We start from the raw sequence: 8,142 nt of genomic DNA, 5'->3' as shown, positions 1-8,142 counted from the left end.
AAAAAAGGGACTAGTAATTTGGGATCCTTCCCAAGGAGGTTTTGGCTTTAGGGGAACATATCTGGAACCTGAATCCTTGTCTTGTCAAATGGCCTTTTGCACAAGGTAAGGATAGAAAGCAACATTGCACTGGCCCTGTATCACCTAGACAAATATTCCTGTCTGGTAAACCTAGAAGGCACCACCAGGTGCAAGAGAACCACTGGAGGCATTTGGTGAATGTGATCTTGTATTTTCAGTTCTTAACTGGAACGGCCTTAAAGGAGTATTCAGAGAGAAGGCATGATAGGAAGAGTTTTGCCCTTATTCCGTGCAGTATTAAGGATTGCTAGGGAAGGGGCAGAATTAGGAAAGGCAGATTTAAATTGGGATGCATCGCCTCTGATATGGGAGTACCTTATTCTTTCCTGCCCATGGAGACACCGAGACAGAGACCGTAACTTCCATAAAATCAGTGGAATCCTACACCATACTGGATAGAAGCATTAACATGACCTTGTAATCTCTTCTGCTTCTTCCTGTGTACTGTGAGTTCCTTAATAGGATATTTATTTGCTGTGCACAGTCTTTCCTCTTATTTTTTCTTAATATAAATCAACTGTCTTTATTGAGAATGAAAATTTAATAACAAGTTATAGATCCAAGTGAATCAATAGCTCTAACAGGTTGAAAGAGAGTTTTGTCCAGTTGATTCATTTGGATTATCAAATTCTGGAGGCATATACTGCAGTTCATGGATTTTATGATGCTCAGGATGGCACTGGCCTCATCCAGGAGGTAAGTAACGATGCCTAATTAATGACAAATGTTTCAGACACGTATCTACTGTAGCTACTATAGACTTTGAGCTGAAGTCAGCAATTTACCTTTCTTCTTGGCTCATTAAACACTGTTTTGAGCTCCACTAACATACAGCTAATGATTGTGTCTTTAGCAGTCTTTGAAAATCAGTCACCTCTGCCCCGAATTAGTTTTAGAAAAGACAGGAAAGTCTGAAAACCTTTAGTCCTGTGATCAGGCTGCAGCTCAGCTCAGTTCTTCAGGCCCTGTTTCACCCTGTAGGATGAGGGATGAGTTTCTCCCCTCCTGCTGGTCTGCATGTGCGAGGTCCAGAATTCAGTCTCAACTATGTTGTTTGCTTTTATTTGTAAGTTTTATGGCTGGATTCTGGATATTGACCACTTCTCCTCAGAGGAGGATTTCCCAGCATAAAGGAGTCCCTTGTGGCACTGTACGTAGATATTACTAATGCATCCATCAGCAAATTATCTAGGCAGCAATTACAAAAATGAGTCGGGTAGTGCAAATGATTGATTGTTTTCAGTGCAGTAGCTGAACTGAGGAATTAGAGATGAGTCTTAATTTAGGGTCACTGGACATAGCAGTGTTTTTTTTCTCAGACAGAATGCAAAATGAGCACTCACCTGTATGTGGCACTGCAGTTCAAACTCAAAGCTCACTTGCAGAATAGGAATACTTATTCCATCTGCCAGGAGCAGCTCTGCTTCCAGCATTTTCAGGCCTTCATAGCAGAGGTCAGCATTTGCAAGTGCAATTTACTGTATGGTTGTTGACTCTAATGTAAAAAATAAAAATCTCTCTGGAACTCCTTTTAAAATTAAATCTACATTTTTAATAGCTTCCCTATGGCTCCCGCTGTTCTTTTCAGCAAACATTTACTGAGACCCTGTATGAGATTTGCCTTAGTCTGCACTTAAAAAACACTGCTCTTCATCTCTTGTGAGGTCAAGTGAATTTTATTGGATGAGCCATACCGTTGAAAGTTCTTTCACCTATCTGTGTTACTGATCAAAAGACTTTGCAAAATGATGGAGTTCAGAGTGGTGATCTGAAATTTATTGTGAATCAGCTCTGGCACAAAATAACGTAATATGGGACCCTCTGCCAAGCAAGAACAGTCTGATCTCAGCTCCTGAAATCTTCAATTGCAGCACAGCAGCCCTTAGAGGAGAGCAGTTTAAGAATAGAGAAGAGGTTGCTAGAATAGTAACAGTGCCTGGTAGGCTCCCCAGGAGATTTGAGTTGTTTTGTCTTGCACAGGTGGAATTTCTGAATGCCTTCCCAATTCAGTATCTGGAAAAAAAAAGTAAGGAAAAAAGTAAGGTAGTGACCTGAGCACAAAATACAGTAGCTAAATCCTCATTTGAAAAAAATAATCACAGTAAATTAAGTAGATTAAACTGGAAATACTGTATATTAACTCTGTAGCTAATAAAGTATATCACTTATGTTCTAGTTTGTCTTTATTGGGAAAGATTCCTAGCACAACGTGGACATATCTATGAAAAGTAGTAGAACACCAAAGACACTCGTGGATTTTGTATCAGTTATTAAGGACATCAGCTGATTTTTTTGGAGACATTAGGTCTTTGGGGTTGACTCTTTCTAGTGATTTATTAACCTCAAGAAGAATTTAAACAACACGGTTTGATTTACTTTCCAGGGATGGGAGAATTCTTTGTCTCGTGTTTTCAATTACAAGCAGGTCGCAATGATCCCATAAATATCTGTAGAGAAAACTTCAGAAAACAGCCAGTTGTCAGAATTATGTGCAATATCAGGCTTAGAACTCAGCCTACACAAAGTTAATTGTTATGGTTGTTTTTTTGTTTGTTTGTTTTTGTTTTTTAATATGAACTGAATATTTTGTTAATTATTATTAGGTTTTTTTTAAAGGATAGCTAGTGCTACCCTGGAGCTTATATTCCACTGTGAAATTGCCATTGGCATCATATTAGATTTTATTATGCACATTATCATTTAAAATGATCTTCTGCATAACTTTTTGTAGCATTTTCAAATGAATGCTACTAAAATGAATTAAAAGAGCAAGGGGACCAATAGGTACTATAAAGACAATATTGCATTATGGAAACAATGCTATAACGTCAAAACTAAAGCAATTCAGAATCAATTGGAGGATGTGTTGCAATTATGGGGTAAGTTTGGCTCTCCGGGTTTATGGCTTAAGTTTCCAGTTGATATGAGTCTCTTGAGTAACATTGGAAGTGATTTATTTTCACAGTGCCTCACTTTCCCTTGTAAAACAAGCAAAACATTATCCAACTTGCCATTTGAATCTACCATGGGAATACCTGGGATATACTAAGACACTGAGACAAGGGAAGTCAACACTCCAGACTGATAGGAAAAGAAAGAACTCAGTTATCAATTTCTCCATATGTATAGCTGTGTGAATACACACACACACGCACTTATTTCTGGATACTGCGTATGATAAACCCAGTAATCGAATTAATGAGACAAGGAGACACAAACCTCCAAGTACCGGCTTTAGCACTGCATTAATTTTGGTCTCATATCTCCTCTAGTTCTAGTTTTCCATTGAAGAAAAGCTATGTACTTACATATTGGACCACTACTAGATTACTTTTCTATTTGTATACAAGTGAAAACAATTCCAGACTTTGACCTTGCATCAAAATGAGTTCTCTACAAGGAAGTTATTCCATGGCAATTTTGCTATTGACTTCAAAGGAGGCCAAATTACTTCTGCCTTCTTTCCCTGTATTTCAGATGATGCAGGAAGGTAATATCCAACTGCAGCAGCAAAGGGCGTTTAAAGAATGACAAAGAAAATGGAGATGCCTAAATGCAAAGTGCATTAACTATGCATTTTTTCAGCTATCTATGTCTGGGAGTCCCATCTAGTAGAGTTCATAGAATAGAGAATGGAGGAATAAGAGATGCAGTTGCAGTTCGTATCAGGTGAGCGTACTAGATGACTGAAAAATGTCCCATGGAGAAGAGAGAAGAATCTTCTGATAGTCTTTCAAATGAGGACAAATGAAACTGCTATTGAGAAAAGACACAATGAAATCAAATTCTTTATGCAGTGAACGTGTGAGAAAATCATGAAGATGAAAAAAACTAGCACAGTACTTTATAAAGAAATACACCAATATACACAAAGAAGGCATATGGTAGAGGACCCTACTGAAAAGATCAGATCTTCTAAGCATCTGAGGAAATTATAAAATTAATGTTTATCAGTACTGTAAAACTACAAAAGTGTAATGCAGTAGAAAAGCAGTCATAACTAGAACAGTTTTAAGAAAATGAACTGTTAGGAAAAGAGGAAAGCAAAGTCAAAGGCAAGAAAACAGATGTATACATAATGTAATCTGTAAAGAAATAGGAACTGAGATTAAAAGCTAAAAGAGAATCTCAGAACAAAAATGAATAAGTATAAATGAAGGCTGGAAATCAGAAGATTCCTAGCTTGTAAGGTGCTATGGTGTTAGAAACATTTCTGAGAAGAATGATGTGACACTGCAGGAAGCAGATTTACACCTACATAAAATTAGTGGCAGCAATGGGCCTGGTTTTAAAATTGCAGTGTCTCAGTGTCTTTACCTCTGAGTACCTTCAGGTTTTACAGTAACAGCAACGCATAAAGACAGCAGCAGTTGACATCCAGCAGAAAGCTTTTCCCTGTCTTGAAATACATATAACTGCTAAAGGAAGAACAGTAGTTTCATAGACTAAAGGTATTGAAGCCCATGGCATTAAAGTGATCTCTGATTAACAAAAGCCAAACAGTCGAAAAAACTATCTTGTACACACACAAGAACCAATTCTTTTTACTGCAATCCTTCAGTTCCCACAGTCTCATCCAAAGTGAATTGAAATGAGAGCCTTCAGGCAGACTTCCATTAAACAAAAACTCTTAAAAGGAGAATGCAAAATCTAATTATAGTGTAACAAATGTGTACCTTTCATCTACAAGGCTGGTACTCCAAAATTTTTATAGTCAATTATGATTATATAATCTATAAAGAAGAATAACCAAAGTGCTATAATGAAAAGAAAAAACTTAAGAAGCAACATGAAAGATATCACCAGTAGCACAAAGCAGCATAACAGCAGTACCCTATACAATTTCCTTTCTCTTGTGACTGGTGTTTAGATTGTTGAGATAGAGATGCTGGCAGTAACCCTCTGAATTCCCATAGATTTATTCTCAGTGACTAGTGCTCATTGAATCATTTTTGGAAAACACATCTCCAGATACCTGGAAATAAAAGGAGTGAGGCTCATAACTAAATCCTCCTAATCATATTTAAGAGAAAAGCTTACTTTGCAGGTATAAATATGTTCTTTTCAAAAAGCTTTCAAGAATCATTATTTCCTTCGTTTACATATCAGTTCATTCTTTTATTCATTCACTCATTTATTCATTCATTCATTTGGAGCCCAACCTTCTCTTCCACAATTTTTAACTGCATAATGCAACAATTATAAAAGTATGTGAAATGAATGATCAAAGCCATGGGATAATTTCTATTCTGTCAGTGAGCAACAAGACCAGGACATTTCAACCTGAAAAGATGTAACTAAGAGAAAAACAACTGTGTAGTATCATGAATGATATAGAGATGATAAATAGGGAGCCTATCCACCACTTTTTCCAATACAATAAATCAGGGACATCAATTGAAACAAAGACTTCATGCACTGTGCAGGTAAGCTGAAGAATTTTGCAGTAGGACATGGAAGATAGTAAAAAATACACAGACTCAAAGAGTGAATGAACAAATTCACTGAAAAAAAAGTATTCCAGGCCTCTTAAACCAACTATCACATCAAAAGTGTGACTATCCAAGACTGTACTGGAAGAGCAGACGTATATGGCTACTTGTTCATACACTTTTCTCTGGATATCTGCTATTGACTGCTAACAGAAACAGAAACCTACACAGCTATTCTGCTGCAGACACAACCTATTAGAAAATTAGAGAACTGTCCTAACTGCATTTACTACAAATTCAACACAGCTTAAGGGGAGCACTCTAAAACTGCAAGAAGACAGAAATCTGACATATTTGGTCCAGTTCCTCTGTATTGCCTATGATCACACATCAGATCTACAACAAAAACTTCATGATGATTCAGTGAACTTTTGGTCAAGTGGTTTCTCACATATAACGGCTACAATATACTTCAAGATTACATTTGTATGGTGTTTTTTTCATCTCTAATCTACTGTAAAGAAGTAACATATCTAAAAGTTAGGATTCCTGCTGTAATTATTATAGAGATCCAGTTCGTGTTCAGAATCTAATCACAGGATAATAAAATCTCTCCTTGGTTCCTTTAATCTATGCTAACATTTCTTATTACTTTTCAGGCAAAAGAGTATTATCAGTGCACAATAATGTTTTTATTTCTGCCTTTTGAGATCCTTCACCATTGGGAACCTGACTGATGTTCTATATATTTCTCTTTTTAATACGATATTCACTTGCATGTTCAGCTAACCTTTGACTCAGAAGATTATTTCCACAGATAGTCATCATCCATCAAAGCATCTTTCAAAAAATGCCTACTGCTACTGTATAAAGAATTTTTACAAACTTTAGTGTTCTTAAGTAATACTATGGAAAGGAAACAAAGGAAAATATGATTGCAGACAAACTGACAGCTTCATCTAAATGCTTTTTTGTTGTTGTTGTTCTAGTGTTGAACCATAGAGCGTTACATGTCCTCCAACAATCCCCATGGACCATGATTAATTGCAGATGCTAAGATTGAATATATTAGCGTGAGAACTGAGTTACATGAATGTATCAGAGAAGTTACACTGACTTTTCTGACAGCTGTCTCAACCAGAGACCAAGGAGGAAACAAAACAGAACTACTGATGAGATCTGAGATTTACTATTGCAACTTTTTTGGAAAAATGTATGAAACCACATCAGTTCCAGTGACTGTTCTGCCTATCAAAGCACTTGTGATAAGGCTAAATTCTCTGCAACTTTTGGTCTATAGAGGAATTCTGTGTTTATTCCAGTTTATCTCCTGGAATACAGTTTCCTTCACTCCTCGATGTTTATTTCCTTTCCACTCCATACATACTCCACTTGGTATAACTGGTACCTCAGTAGAGAAAGTAAGTTATCCAGGGTAACCAGGAGACAGGTCTCAAGCATCTCAGGTCACTTGAATCCACTTAGTTATTTACTCTGGCACAAACTATCCAAGAATTGAGTCCCAGGTCCAACTAACACAGGGCACGTGTCTGAACATGAGTGCTAACCTAGCAGGGAAATGTCCTGATTGCTTTTAGCGAGTGATTTTCTAGCACAAAACTACTGTCTTTTCAAAAGTGGCATGTGAATTTCCATGCAGCACCCATAGGTTTGACTTAAACTATCATTTCATGAAAGTGCTTATGATTGCTCAAGTGGGGACTGCAATGGGGTGCAGACGTAAGAGGTATTTACAGATGAATGTAGCTCATAGACCCAGTTTACATACTGGAAACATTTCTCAAGTATTTTACTTTACAATGCAACTAAGACCCCAGCCCACAAGTATACAGAATTTGCAACTCTTCTTGGGTAGACCATGCTATCTGAGAATGATATGGCCAAATATGCTAATGAAACACATTTTAAAAACTTTTTGTAAGTGAAACAGTGCTCTTCTTCTGGTCAGAGTGGACTTTATTTTCAGAAGCACCAGCGGCTCACTGTTTCCTATTCTCTAACATTTGTTCAGAATTAAAAATGCAAGTTATTAAATTGTAAGTGTACACATTAAAAGGTGACTATGTACATTGAAAACATTTGTCAGCATGAAGAACATTTTGTATCCATCACTTTAGTTCAACATGTTAGTAAGAAGACAACATAGAATCATCGAATCATTGAAGTTGGAAAAGATCTCTTAGATCATCTAGTCCATATATATGAAAGATTTCAATCTGCTTGGGCTTGGGTTTTTTCCCAAGTAGCATGCCATAACTGTGGGATATGTCCAATTAATATTTAACTGGGAGAAATCTTACAGCTGCTTCAGGATGACTTTCATGTTTGTTTCACAGTGATTGTCAGAGTATAGTTCAATAAAGTATTAATTTTTTCAAGGAGAATTACCTACAAGATAGAACATAAACCCTTGCTTTGCTTGATGAATATTAATACAACTATCTTAGGTCCTATGGATAGCAAAATGTTAGGGCTAATGAACTAAAGCGGATGATCAGATGGAAAAATCAGATTTTTGTTTGTGCTTATGTGCACGATATGCCCCGTCCTGGGAGACAACCGAGTTCAGGCTGAACGGGGCTACCGCGATGCCCAGCACTGCGCCGGC

The sequence above is a fragment of the Meleagris gallopavo genome, chromosome 8 (assembly GCF_000146605.3).
Source record: "Meleagris gallopavo isolate NT-WF06-2002-E0010 breed Aviagen turkey brand Nicholas breeding stock chromosome 8, Turkey_5.1, whole genome shotgun sequence".
NCBI lineage: Eukaryota > Metazoa > Chordata > Aves > Galliformes > Phasianidae > Meleagris > Meleagris gallopavo.
Note: the sequence above shows the minus strand (reverse complement) of the source record.